Genomic DNA, 15,347 nt, shown 5'->3' on the forward strand with positions numbered 1-15,347 from the left:
AGTCAAATGAATGTTGTGTAAGATATATTTGGTTAAATAATTAATATTGTTCTCACATTGAACTGTGATCAAGTAATAGGCTACGTGATTTGATGCATTCTGCAAACTGTGTATAGTATTGAAAACAATGCTCAATGCTAAACGTTTTAGAATGAAGAATTTTGCTGACTTGTAGAATTGACTACAAAAATAGCAAACTTTGATGTGCTTGAGCTACCTCTAAATATTCATATTTTTGCCCCATTTTTTTTCTGGGGTGTTTTTAGCATAAATGGAACAACTCTGGCGGGTCAGGCTACAGAAAAACGAAAAAAAAAAATGTTAGTACACTTAAGGGCCACCCTAATGTACAGGCTAGGTCACACTCAATAGTGCAGGTCTGACTGGGAATTGTATAATTGACCAATATAAATGCTTGCATTTTAAATTTAGCTGTTTAGATCATTTTTTATTGTCATTAGTCATTTGTTGGAAACTAGGGGGCCCTCCTGATTTTCAACAATTGCCAACGACTGGACATAATAAATATTTTGTCCAAAGACCAGTTGCATTGATTAATAGGTCTCAATTAGATTTTATATGTGAAATTTAAACCAAATGATGTGTGACCAGAGCCATGCACGTCCCATGCACAGCACAGTATTTACATACAGGAAGTTGACAAGACTGTAATGCTGAAAAGAAATTATTAAAATAATTTCCCTTGTCCTATATGTATGAAGGTGAATGATGTATTGTAGATTTGCATGATGTGAATATATTTTGGCCTGGATAGTCTTATGATCTATGCCAGGTAGAGATGTTCTAAGATTGTTATAGTGATGGTGTGTATGTTTGTGTATAGGAGATGGGTGGTGTTTTATCCTACCATAATCTGTGTTGCATAATTTAGTTCCGGTGCTACACCGGATAGTGTTATGTGGTGTGAGCGGCCCCATGAAGTTTCTCCACCCCCATCTCCTACATGTAAAGTTGTGTGTCCTGCACGAGGCAGGCGAGACCAGACCCTTGCGGAGTCTGGTTCTGAAGAAAGTCATTTGTCAGCCTATAAGGGAAATAGACCTAGAGAGGAAAACACAGTTTAATCTTGAGCCTTTATACAAATTGCATTAAGATAGATGGTCTATCTCAATATTTATTTGATGGCCTTAGCCAGACAGATGTTACTGATGGTTTTGATCATTTAAGATTTTATGCCATTAGAAGAAAATTTGTTTTAGTTTACAAAGACATGTATCATTATCATGATCATGTGTTTGCAAAGAAAAGGTCAATTAAACAGTGATAATGGTCAGATCTCACTGCTATTGCAGTTAAACTCACACAGTCTGCTGTGTTGTGAGCATTAGGACCCTCAGGTCTGCCAGGGAAATCTCTTTACATGATGCTGTTTATTTACACTAGCCAGATCTGTGTTTAGAGCGATTAGATCATTGGGTGTGGTGCTGTGCTTGTTTGTTTTAGCCTTTGGCATTTATGGTGCTATTCAACTCTTGACCATTTGGATCTCTGTGGTCCATAAAGACTTTAGATTTTCTGCCTGATGTTTACATTTCACACAACTGTTCTTACATGTCCAGTAAAATACCTTCCCTGATCAGATCCCATGTGAGCTGACGCTCCTAGAGAGGAGTTTGTTAACACTTGCGCCACTTTGTTTGTGGTTTTGTTGCAAGAGAAAATTAAAACTTGTACCTCTTCTCGTTACTGGGTTAAAGATCTGTTAGATCAAAATTAAATCATCCTGTGGATTTGGATGGATATTCAAGGCATGGTAATCAAGTTGATCATTTTAGTTGGTATGTACTGGGCATAGTAATTTCTCTCATTAAAGATTCTTGAACAAATAGAAGGTAAAGAAGTTCTTTCTGATTCATTCTTCCTTTCAGTTTCCTTTCTTACCAATACTTTCTCTAACCATCTATTATCTCCTTCCTCCCAACACTAGTAGTGTTCCTGCCTCTTGCTCCCTACATACACATACCATCTTTCTACATTCTGATTCTTTCCATTCTCCTTTAACATCCTTTCCTCTTCTAACCCAATGCTGAATCATCAAGAGATTAAAGCCATTCCTGGCCATTATAATATAATATATATTACAATCTGGTCATAATATAAATTATATTCTATAAAAATAGTATAGGGGAGAACGGGGTAATGTGAGACATCGGGTAATGTGAGACACCCCCTGTATCTAGGCAACGGAACACAATTTTGGCCATTTGACCATTATGTTTTCAAGCCCCTCTCATTTCCCCTTGGCCATGAAGGAGATGACCTCATGGTGCTGTAGTAAGCATGTTTTTTTCACAAAAATATTTTTTTTGCATGTAAAAGTAAATTTTCTTGCTGTCAACTTAATCAACTGTTGTGCCAAAGCAAATTGATTCAGGTAGAAAAACTTATATCATACATGTTGATGAACTACCAACATATAAAACCATGTGATGATGCTAGCTGAAGATTACCCTGAATTGCTAAGAGAGATAGTTTTTTTCTAAAATGTGGCGGTGGTGTAAAGTGAGACAAATGCTGTGGGGTAAAGTGAGACATGAGGCACAAGTTAAGTTTAATCTTAAACATATTTTAACGTAATATTACATGACATGTTTTATTTTTAATGTCATAAACATTGTAGAAAAGCCATCAAAAAGAGAAGGGGGAAGTAAAATCAGTAGCCTAGTGTGCAGTAGCTGAGGCAAAGAGGTGGAGCACCTTCTCCCTCTCACCTTGTCCTAATGGAGCGTTTGTCCCCTCCTCGACAAAACCCCCAAGGTCCGTTTTAGGACCGAGGTCACTGACACTCTCCCTGGGAGCCTGCTTGGGAGTAAAGTCAGCATGGGAATCTCGTCCATTTGCAACCACACGGACACTGTCCATTTTTGTTTTCGGAGGAGGACCTTCCTCCACCGCTTTTTCTGTAGGGGTGTCTCAAGCCCCTGGAGTCGCTTCGCCGTTTACCCAGACCGACCATTCAACAAGCATATGTTTTACTTTGGGATCAACCGAGAAGCTCCGGACGGTAAACCGCGATGCGCAGGCTCCCTACACATGGGTCTCGCTCCACTCGGGCCTGGGATCGAGACGACACGGCCACTCATAGGGTGTGTGAGGAACCATCCACTGGGGGCAGGGGCGGGAGGCATCTGGATCGAGGCCGTGGGAGGCTCTCGCAGGGCGAAGTTCGGCTCTTAAGGCGTGCCAGGGGGGCCCCAGCTAGCCCCCCCCATTCCCCGCCCGCCCGCGGTCACCGCCACCTTTGCGGACATCCGTTTCAGGCGGGCCATCTGAGTCTCCCGAGGTCTCGTGTCAACGTGCAAATCAGGGAGGAGCAAGCTGACCCTCGACCGGGCAGGGGCCGTCCCCAGGCACGTCCGATGCACCAATCGATCGGGCACCCCGACTTGACGGCCCGAAGGAGAGGGTGCGCTCCTCTGGGCCCCAGGCAACCCTGAGGCGCCTGTTTTCCATTACCTTGTCCGATAAGTGTCGTCTCCCTCCTCTACAACACCCCGAGCGTCCGTGTTTGGACCGTCGTTGCTTCAGCAGGAGCGCCAGCAGGTGTACAGATCTGACTTTGACCGGAGATGACCCACCCTCCCTGGGGCTGGCCCAGGAGGTCTGCGAGCATGGAGCTCTTCTTCAAATACAAGATATTTTTGGACATTTTTACGAGGAGGAATATCCTCCAGTGTGTCTTTCACCCCTAGCTCACCCAGGACGGTGCACGTTCACCGGTATGCACGCCCTGGCACCGAGGGACTGGGTGTCCAAACCAGACCCTATTTACTGGAAGTCTCGCCCACACAAAGTGCACTTTCTCTGAGCTGGGTCAGGCGGTTTCCACACCAGGTCTGACCATCACGGTTCTCTGGTCCGTGTTCCTTGTCCAAGCGGAGCATTGTCCCTCCTCCACAAAGACCCAAAGGTCCGTTTTAGAACCGACTTTGCTCCAGACGGAGCTCCAGCAGTGGCGGACAAATCCGAATCTGGCCCAGGATGGGCCACCCTCCTTGGGCTGGCCAGGGGACGTCTGACTGCATTGAGCTTCCAAACGTATCACAATATTTTGGACATAGTTCTTTTATTTGTTTCAATATCCTCCAGTGTGCCATTCACCTTCACTTGGATGCGCACCGATGGGTCATCAAAAAAAATGTGCTTAATTGACCAATCCCCATGATTCTGTTACTAGTCCGACATTAGTTCTGGAATGTGTGGTTGTCAAGCTAGCTGTCAGGATTCTTACTGTTACAACATGTGTTGTTATGGAAGTTTCAGAGTGGAAAAAGTAAGTGGATCAGTTTACCCCCAGCTGGTTCACTTTACCCCCTTGATTTCTCTGGTCTGTCTCAGTTTACCCCTAAGCTGGGGTAAAGTGAGACACAAGACCACTTTTTAAAAAACAATCATATTTTCACTGCCCTTTATCCTGAATACATTCTAATCATTTCCATTTCTAGGAAACATCCTGAATTAATGGGAAATGTGTAAATTTGACTGATATATCATTTTAGCTCGCTTAGAGGGGAACAAATGTAAAAAATGTCTCACTTTACCCCACTCTCCCCTACATTAAAAATAATTGTATTTACTGGTCTTGGGGGTTTCTGAGTAATTTGCCCAAACTGACTTGTTATCTTCTCACTGATCTTTTAGAAGGCGTTTGGCCCTGCAGCTCCAGCTGTGCTGGCATGAGCATTGTGTACACAGCAACAACCAAACTGGAAACCAGTTACAGCTGCTTTGATGCTGTGAACATTCAATGGACTGCAGGCATTGAGAAACATGGGAAAATCATTGCTCAATTTAAAGATTTTTGTGACTACAATTTAGAATTGGACACAATTATCTTGTTTTAGACTGAGATGTTATCAATTGCATTCTTTTAATAATCTTATTTGCATATGAGAGAAAGGTTGGACAAACAGGTCTGATGGGGGGCACCAAGATTGTTTTATGGTTTGTTACTTTTGTCAGTCTCTTTTGAGACCTCGAAAACATACAAGAATGCGGTGATTGCAAAGTCTGATATAAGACCAAATTAAAAGCTATGTTTTATAAGACTGAGCCTTAAATGGTGTTGTTTAAACCATATTTGGGACACAAGTCATGAACTTTTTAACACTATTGAAAGATTTTCAAAGAACAATGATTACTCTGATGTAATTCATATTGGTCTTTGTCTAAATTCTCTCATGAGACAAGGGCAAGCTGTGCATGTCCTCTGAAACTATCAGGCCTACAAGCCTCTTAGTGACACAATAATTGTCATTATATGCATCAGTTTTAAAATTTAGCATATTTTTCCAAATTTCAGCCTCTAGGACTTCTGCATAGCAGCTGTTCTATAGGACTGAGAGATGGTTTTCCCAGATCTTTCTTTTGAAATATTCTAATTGCATTGCACTGTTTTGTCCAACTTTACATTTCGCACACAAAGGATTCAAGTGAGACATTTTTAGGCTACTTGTTATCTTTTAGCTCAACAAATCACAAGATTTTTCTTCACAAGTTAGCGTGACCATTTTCTTATTTCCAGTGTTGCAATGTTGTTGCAGCAAAGCAAATAATCAAATGTAACGACATTATTTACCTCAGAATTTAAGTTTTTAGTTTTCAACCCTCTGTTGAGTACCAGAATAAAATTTAGATGACGTTATTTAGGTTTCATCACTTGTTGCTTGGGCAAACAAGGAGGTATTTAAAGTTAAAGCAAGGGATGTCATTTCTCATCTACGCTGCCGCTATCATGTCCCTGATATGTGGTTTTATCTAGTTCTCAAGCCCCACCGGATTTTGCGTTCTCCGGTCTAACTGGGTATGCCGACCCATTCTACAAATGTGTCTATATGAGGTGCATCTGAATTTTCCCTCAACACTTCTAAAAGGCAAATAAGAATTGACTTACCACACGGCTGAAGAAAGAGAAGGACATCTTACTTCTTGCAAGTCCCAACATTTCCAACGACGGAATCCAACGGCCTGGCGAATGTTTAATGCGTGTATGTCTTTTCAGCGCTCCAGTGAAGTTCACTTAAATTATTGGAATTTAGTTTAAGTATTATTTTAGCTCTGTGTGTAATCTGACTCCAATTTCAAATGATAATCAAATTTAGATCGTATTTCTTATTAGAAAATAGTCATAAATATTGATTATTAATTAATTTAGATCTTTGATTATTCTGAGCATCTCATCATTTCAAATATTCGTTCACTAAGGACCTAGTGTCACTTTGAGACGTCACGTCGCGAATGTGCGCTCACGATCACAAACTAGCCAGTCCTGAAATAGTCAGAGAGTGCAGTGCAAATATTTTACTCTATGCGGCCGCACACTGCAGACCCATAGGTGTAATTTTTTATAATAGATGCAGCGTACATTATGCTAGGTCAGGGAATAGTCAGAAATCAGAAGGACTTCCTAAGATGTGCCCCATGCTCCTGTCATAGATCGCACCTCTGTGGCTCTCTCCATTCATCAAAGAACACCTTCACCGGAGTATTGAACTTCATTTCCCATAAACCCCGTACCTAGGGCTAATCACCCGCACAGGTGTTCCCAATTCTCCTCTCCATATAAACTGCCTTTGGACTCTCACACATTGCGAAGTCTTGTTCTGCCCCGGCTAACATTTCCAAGCATTTACTCTCTGTTATTGATTCTCCGTGTATTGACCTGTGACTGTTCATCGACTACCGTTTCCTTGCCTGCTGCCTGTCCTGACCTTCTGCCTGTTACCGTTTAATCTGATTCCTGCCGCCTGCCTCGACCTCTGCCTGGTATTGTTTATGTTCTTGGATTCCCTCCGCTATTGTCTACGCTGTACTCTGACCACTGCCTGTTGTGACTAACCTTTAATAAATACTGCAAATGGATCCGAACGTCTCTGACTCTGCATCACAGAAGACTTCGCCAACACAGGATCCAGCAGCCATATATCGTTTGACTACAGAGGTAACATCCCAAGCATCTGTGCTGGCTGCCCACCAGCAACAACTTGTCAAGCTAACCGCACTTACAGAGGAGCTTGTCAGATCCATGCAAACACTCACCACACAAGCCGCCGCATCATCCTCGGCAGCGGCCGCTCCTGTTCAACCACCCCAGTCTGTGAGTATCCCATCCAGTAATCCTTGACTGTCTCTTCCCGATAAGTTTGATGGTTCCTCTGCACTGTGTAAAGGATTTCTGTTGCAATGCTCTCTATTCATCAATCAGCAACCACAGTTTTATCAGACTGATGACAGTCGAGTTTCGTTCATCTGCTCATTGCTGACCGGAAGGGCTCTGGAGTGGGCGACGGCGCTTTGGCAGGGTGGTCAACTGTCATTCCCTTCGTATGACAATTTTCTTCAGCAGTTTAGAGAGGTATTCGAGCATCCTGCTGGAGGAAAGGAACCGGGCGAACTCCTACTGTCTCTACGTCAGGGCGGATCATCGGCCGCCGATTACACTCTCTTGTTCCGCACCCTAGCCGCGCAAACTGGGTGGAAGGATGATCCGCTGAAGTTACTGTATCGCAAGGGACTCAATACCAACCTGCAGGGGGAACTGGCATGTCGGGATGAGGGGAAATCACTTAGTCAGCTCATGGACCTGGCCATTCGTCTTGACAACCTGATGCGAGCTCGGCGAGTGCAACAAATGCCCCGATTTAACGAACATTTATCCACCAACCAGGAATCTGAACCCATGCAGGTGGGCTACACTCGCCTTTCGCCAGAGGAGAAAGAGAGAAGAATGCGCAATCGTCTTTGCTTGTACTGTGGACAATCCGGCCACATGAGGGCGACCTGTCCTAACCGACCAGTCTCCCGAGGTTCTGCTGCGGTGAGTTCTCATCTCTGCTCTTCTCAATCCTTTGAACTAGCGGTTACTCTGCGTTTTGACAATGAAATAGTTAATACCACCGCTTTAATAGACTCTGGAGCCGCTGGAAATTTCATTGATCTGACTTTTGCTAAGACTCATTGCCTTTCTCTTCTTCCATGTGAATCTCGGATGGCAGTGGCAGCATTAGACGGACGCCCTTTGGGTACCGGCAAGATTCAGTACATCTCTCAAGAAATCACCTTATGTACTAGCACTCTTCATTCTGAACTCATTCAACTGTTCACCATTGATTCCCCACGACATCCCATCATTCTCGGTTTACCCTGGCTGGAGAAGCATAATCCCACGATTTCATGGACTGATAAGCAGGTAACCCAATGGTCCACAGCCTGTCAAGAGAACTGTTTGCACTCACTAACTAAGTTTACTCCCATCACCATCCACTCTGAGAATCCCGATCTTCAGAAGATTCCGGTCCAATATCACGATCTCTCTCTGGCATTCAGTGAGAACCGCGCCAATCGACTCCCTCCTCATCGGTCCGGGGACTGTGCCATTGATCTTATCCCAGGAACCATGCCCACACGAGGAAGAATTTTCCCTCTCTCCCAACCTGAATCCGAAGCCATGAAAACTTACATTGAGGAACAGCTCTCTAGGGGATTCATAAAGCCATCCACTTCCCCTGCTTCAGCTGGATTCTTCTTTGTGAAGAAGAAGGATGGAGGGCTGCGTCCTTGTATGGATTACCGCAGCCTCAACGAAATCACGGTGAAGTTTCGCTATCCACTACCTTTAGTTCCAGCAGCTCTCGAACAGCTCCGTACCGCGAGGTACTTCACCAAGTTGGATTTACGAAACGCTTACAACCTCATTCGAATCAGAGAGGGAGACGAGTGGAAAACAGCTTTCTCAACCACTACCGGGCACTATGAATATCACGTTATGCCGTTCGGGCTAGCCAACAGTCCTTCTGTCTTCCAGTCCTTTGTCAACAAGGTCTTCCGAGACATGCTCAATCAGAACGTCATTGTCTACATTGATGATATCCTCATTTATTCAGAGACTTTCAAGGATCACATGAAAGATGTCAGAGCAGTTCTTCAACGTCTCATTGAAAACCAACTGTATGCCAAAATACAGAAATGTGAGTTTCATCAGACACAGGTCGCTTTCTTGGGTTACATCATCAGTGCTGAGGGGGTGACCATGGATAACGGCAAGGTACGAGCAGTTGTCAATTGGCCTCAGCCTACCACTGTGAAGGAATTACAGCGTTTCCTGGGCTTCGCCAACTTCTATCGTCGATTCATTAGAAACTTCAGCATCACGGCAGCACCCCTCACCTCTCTACTTCAGGGCGGAGGCCAGCGGTTAAAGTGGTCATCTGAGTGTATTGCAGCATTTCAACGACTCAAGGAGAGGTTCACCACAGCTCCCATTTTACACCATCCAGATCCTGAGCGGGAGTTTATTGTGGAGGTGGATGCGTCCAATACAGGAGTCGGGGCTATACTGTCACAACGGCATGGCAATCCAGCGAAATTATTCCCCTGTGCCTACTATTCCCGCAAACTTACCCCAGCAGAGCGAAACTACGATGTGGGTGACAGAGAACTCTTGGCGATGAAGACAGCATTCGAGGAATGGCGGCATTGGTTGGAGGGAGCTCATCTGCCTTTTACAGTACTTACTGACCACCGTAACTTAGAGTACATTAAGGCAGCCAAGAGATTGAACCCCAGACAGGCAAGGTGGTCCCTCTTCTTCACCAGATTCAACTTCAAGGTAACATATCGCCCAGGCTCTAAGAACGTCAAGGCCGATGCGCTGTCACATCAGTTTGACAGCTCCTCTAGTCCTTCCACATCTGATCCCATACTTCCAGCAACACTGATTCTCGCCCCTGTCCAGTGGGACATAATGACGGAGATCTCTTCAGCACAAGGGGAGGAACAATCACCGCCTGAATGCCCTCCAGATCGTACCTACGTACCTACCTGTCTCCGTACACGAGTGTTACAATGGATTCACAATACTCCCAGTGCTGGACATCCCGGGATCACAGCCACTACCCATTTGACGACGAATCGTTTCTGGTGGCCGACGCTTCAGGCCGATGTGATCACCTTCGTGCATCAGTGCAAGACTTGCAACATTGTCAAATCATCCCATCAGAGACCGGCCGGATTACTCCAGCCACTACCTGTACCACAACGTCCTTGGTCTCACATTGCAATTGACTTTGTAACCGATCTACCTCCTTCCCAGACCTACACAACCATTCTGACCGTGGTTGATCGCTTCTCGAAGGCTTGCAGATTCATTCCCCTGACCAAACTACCCACAGCATTACAAACAGCAGAGGCTTTGGTGCAACAAGTTTTCAGATTGTACGGATTACCTGAGGATATAGTCTCTGATCGGGGTCCTCAATTCACTTCTCATGTGTGGCAGGCATTATGTGGTCAGCTTAACATTAACGTCAGTTTGACATCTGGCTATCATCCACAGTCCAACGGGCAGGTAGAGAGGCTGAATCAAGAACTCACACGCTTTCTACGCACTTACTGCATCAGAACCAGCAGGACTGGAGCCGTTTCCTTATGTGGGCCGAGTACGCCCAGAATTCTTTGCGCAAATCATCTACTGGCCTCACTCCCTTCCAATGTGTGCTAGGGTATCAACCTCCTCTGTTTCCCTGGTCCGGGGAGCCCACTGATCTCCCAGCTGTTAACACTTGGCTTCAAAGAAGTGAAGAGACCTGGAATAATGCTCACGTACACCTGCAACGAGCGGTTCGCAGAGTCCGAGAACAGGCGGATCGTCACCGGAGAAGGGGACCTGAATACATTCCAGGACAGTGGGTGTGGCTGTCATCCAGAGACCTCCGTCTTCGACTTCCCAGCAAGAAACTAAGTCCTAGGTACGTGGGTCCCTTTAAGATTATTAGACAAATAACACCAGTGTCATACCGTCTAGCCTTACCTCCCACTTATCGCATATCTCCCACTTTTCATGTTTCACTGCTCAAACCTGCCGGTGTTCCGAGTGGAGAGAGGGACCAGGATGAGGTTGCGGAGGAGAGCTCCCCACCAATCATCATCGAGGGCGAGGAGGCTTACCGAGTAAAGGAAATTCTCGACTCCAGACGCCGAGGCAGGGAGTTACAGTACCTGATCGACTGGGAGGGGTATGGTCCAGAGGAAAGATCCTGGGTGAGATCACAGGACATATTGGATCCCGCGCTTACCACCGAGTTTCATCAGAACCACCCTACGAGACCTGCCCCCAGACCCCGTGGAAGACCTCGGCGTCGCACTGGCCCTCGCTTCAGGAGCCGCTCGCAGGAGGGGGGCTCTGTCATAGATCGCACCTCTGTGGCTCTCTCCATTCATCAAAGAACACCTTCACCGGAGTATTGAACTTCATTTCCCATAAACCCCGTACCTAGGGCTAATCACCCGCACAGGTGTTCCCAATTCTCCTCTCCATATAAACTGCCTTTGGACTCTCACACATTGCGAAGTCTTGTTCTGCCCCGGCTAACATTTCCAAGCATTTACTCTCTGTTATTGATTCTCCGTGTATTGACCTGTGACTGTTCATCGACTACCGTTTCCTTGCCTGCTGCCTGTCCTGACCTTCTGCCTGTTACCGTTTAATCTGATTCCTGCCGCCTGCCTCGACCTCTGCCTGGTATTGTTTATGTTCTTGGATTCCCTCCGCTATTGTCTACGCTGTACTCTGACCACTGCCTGTTGTGACTAACCTTTAATAAATACTGCAAATAGTTCCGAACGTCTCTGACTCTGCATCACAGCTCCATTCAAAATGCTTTCAGTTTGATCTATCCTGGACAAAGATTTGCGGAAACACCAGACTGCACTTTAGTCTACTAAAAATAATGATTTCTGAAAAATGCAGAATAAATCAAGATGTAACATTTATTTGTCAGGTAAAAATGTATCGTGCCAATTACAGAAGTAAATGATTAAAAGCCAATTCAGAAATAATAAATACATGACATCATTCACTCAAAGATGACTCTAAAAGTAAGCAATGTACTGTATTCCTGACAGAGACATACAGTGGTGTGTCAGGGCCTTCCAACAGAAAAACCCTGAAACAGCTCTGTATGGGGTTGATCCTGGTTACAGGGTCCCAAAGACTGCTCTGTCCCCTCGCCTTAAGTACCAGACCAGAACAAAAAGGGTTATACAAATGTTGTTTAGAGCTGTTTGGGCCAATCCATTTACCTGGTTTCAGGAGATATCTTAAAGAGATATCACCCAGAGAGGAGAAAACAGGATTCTCCTAAGTTCTCAATCTTTCTCATTAAACCAATGACTGCAATGAAATTAAGACCATTTTACCAATCACACTGAGACACTTCAAATGCTACCAAACATGAAAAGGAAAAACAACATATTCACAAGATACACCATATGTGTTATATAGACATTCTTAATGAACTTTCAGTGACTTGAGGAGGGAGAGGGGGGATGAGCTGAAGTCAAACAAGGGGACAAGGAGATAAGTTTGGGCAGAACAAGGTTCTGTGCTCTGTCTTTGCTATCTGCTGTCCAGGGTGCATTTTATGGCTTTATTGCAGGGTGCGTTTTGTTTTAGCAGGAAAATCAGTTCTTACAATGCTGTTGGCAGAACAAATGCATCCCTAGCGAACTCAAGAATGCCAACATCGTCACTCTTTATAAAAATAAGGGTGACAGGCAGGAATGCAACAACTACCGAGGTATCTCGCTCCTTAGCCTTCCGGGAAAATGCCTTGTTCGTGTAATCCTCCCACGACTGCAGCGCGTTGCTGACCAGGTGCTGCCGGAGAGTCAGTGCGGCATCCGTGCTGGTCGCTCGACCTTGGACATGAGTTTATCGGTACGCCAGCTTCAGGAAAAGTGTGTGGAACAGCAACGCCCATTGTACATGGTATTTGTCGATCTGACTAAGGCTTTCGATCATGTGAGTCGCTCTGGTCTCTTCCAAGTTCTGCAGCGACTCGGGTGTCCGGCAACTCTTTTGGCAATACTCCAAGGCTTCCATGATGGGATGCGGGCAACCGTAAAGTTCAACGGTGCCTGCTCAAATGAGTTTGATGTCTGCTGTGGAGTAAAGCAGGGGTGTGTCCTCGCTCCCACCTTGTTTGGCATCTTTTTCTCGACTGTGCTGCAACGGGCGTTTCCTGATCCTGGTTCTGCTGCACACCAGGTATGACTACATGCGTTATAAACGGCTACATGAGTTAACAAAATTTCTATCTTCGCTTATGGATGTTAAATGTGAAGAAGTGCAATCTAAAAATGCAGAGGTACAAAAGATTCAAGATCTTCAAACACAGCTAGATAAATTACTACACGAGCAGTTAGCCCTGACTGAAGTGTTAAAATCACTACACTGCAGCTCTTGATGCCCAATTCTGATTTGTTGCTTTTATCGATTTTTTTTTTCTTTTTTTCGTCCGTTTACACGTTCTTTCAATTGGGACCCATATTCCGATCCGATTCAAGTGTTTACACTTGCCATACTATCTGAAACATCGCGCATGCTTAAAGGGTTAAATTATATTGCACCGTTGGACGAACGCAAAATATGATTGATGCTAGCTCTGCGATATGCGAAGTTCGCCAAACATCACCATGATTATGAGGCGGAGGAGGACGAAAAGTGCTATCATTGCAGCCTGTGCATATTCAACAGTTATTGTGTGCGAGAGAGATCTCAGGACTGGTGGGAGCAAATTGTGGCGGGCTTTAACGAGGAGCCGAAATTTTAGGATGAGCAAGCCAACCTTTGATATGTTGTGTCAACGTTTGTCCACATTCCTCTCCTACGACAACATTTCGTCGGGCCATCCGTCCCTTTGCAGAAGTGCGTCGGGGTTTCTCTCATCATTAAAATGCGGAGACATTGCCTAATATGCCTCAGAAAATCCGATCTGCCTGTTTACATGACAGTCGCATTGCACATATCCGATTTATATCTGATTTATTTCCACATATGAATGAGGCCTGAAACCGATCTCGAAATATCCGAATGCATGCATTTTTTTCCTGTTTATGCTGTCATAGAACACATCCGATCTGTGTCACATATGAGCAAAAAATCTGAATTCGGTCACATTTCACTGACAGTGTAAACGAGGCCTAAGAGACCATTGCAGATCTCAAGGCTAAGCTAAATGCTAAAAAGTCCATGTCTCCCAGAATGCTTAACAGCGATGGGACTAAAAAGCATTCACATCTTAGAGGAGTGACTTGCTCTAATCAATCTGAAACGTTTAGTTCAGAAAATGCATGTGCAACTGTCCAAGAAAGTGTGCCTATTTCAGTTCTTAAGATGATGTAACAGAGTAATTGCGCAGAGTCATGTACCAGAACGCACGGTGGTCAAGCATTAGAGAGTCGTGAAAATCCTCAAACTCCAGGAGAACATGGCAAACATCCCTATGGTAAAGAAAGCAGGTTTTGCAGTTCCTGTCAGAAAATAGGCCATGAAGAGGGAAAATGCTGGTCTCTGGGAAGGGACCTCCTCCTTATATTCTGAAAAATACAAAACCACTTTCTAACTGCTTTGTTCATGCAAGGCCTTCAGCTATTAACTTCACTTTCTAGTGTGTTAGCAGCCACATAGCAGCAAGTCTAATAGTTAAACATCCAAATTGCAATGTTTGTATTTTTAAAAGTTGTATTTTCAAATTTCTCTCAGTTGTGCAAAACACATTGGCCCTCATTTATCAAAAGTGCGTACACCAAATTTCCAGCGTACACCTGGCGTACACCCAAAACCACGGTGAGATTTATCAATATGGACGTTGGCGTACGGCACGCTCAAATCCTACGTCAGCTCAGGAGGTGGTGTACGCACGTTTTGAGTTAGTGCGGGAATGCGCAGAAAAACAATTCCTAACACCAGAAAAAACACTCACAAACTAAAAGATATGATATATTATGACCCACTGTAAAAAAACAACAACATAGTAATTATAAACTTAAGTGTTTATTTTTGTGCAACATGGACTTTACCAAAGCATTTGATTTGTAGGCATATGTATTCCTTAAGTTGCGAGCCTGTGCGCTTTACCTGACGTTTCAAGCCTTGTTTATACTTTCGCCTGGCGACGCTGTTGTACTATTCTTTGAAACGATGGTTAGGCCAGGGTTAGGCCCGGCAGGTGTGCACGGACTGGGTTTAGTAATGAAAGGCTTTCAATGACCAAAAAAATAATTCAGACTGACAAAATAATAAAAATTCTTCTTCTTTTAAATAATAATAATAATAATAATAATACAAATAATAATAATAATAACAAGCCCGTAGGCAGGGGGGGTTCGGGTGGTTCGAACGAACCCCCCCTCACTGCCAAAGGTCCAGAATTTAAGTCATTTTTTTTTTCATGTGATTATTTTCATCATTGTTTTAATCAATGCTTGTGACAAATATTCTGGGTTGCTATTTCAAATTAATATGATTATTGTAGCTGGACGTGTGT

This window comes from Abramis brama, assembly GCF_963993115.1.
Source record: "Abramis brama genome assembly, chromosome: 15".
Taxonomy (NCBI): Eukaryota; Metazoa; Chordata; class Actinopteri; order Cypriniformes; family Leuciscidae; genus Abramis; species Abramis brama.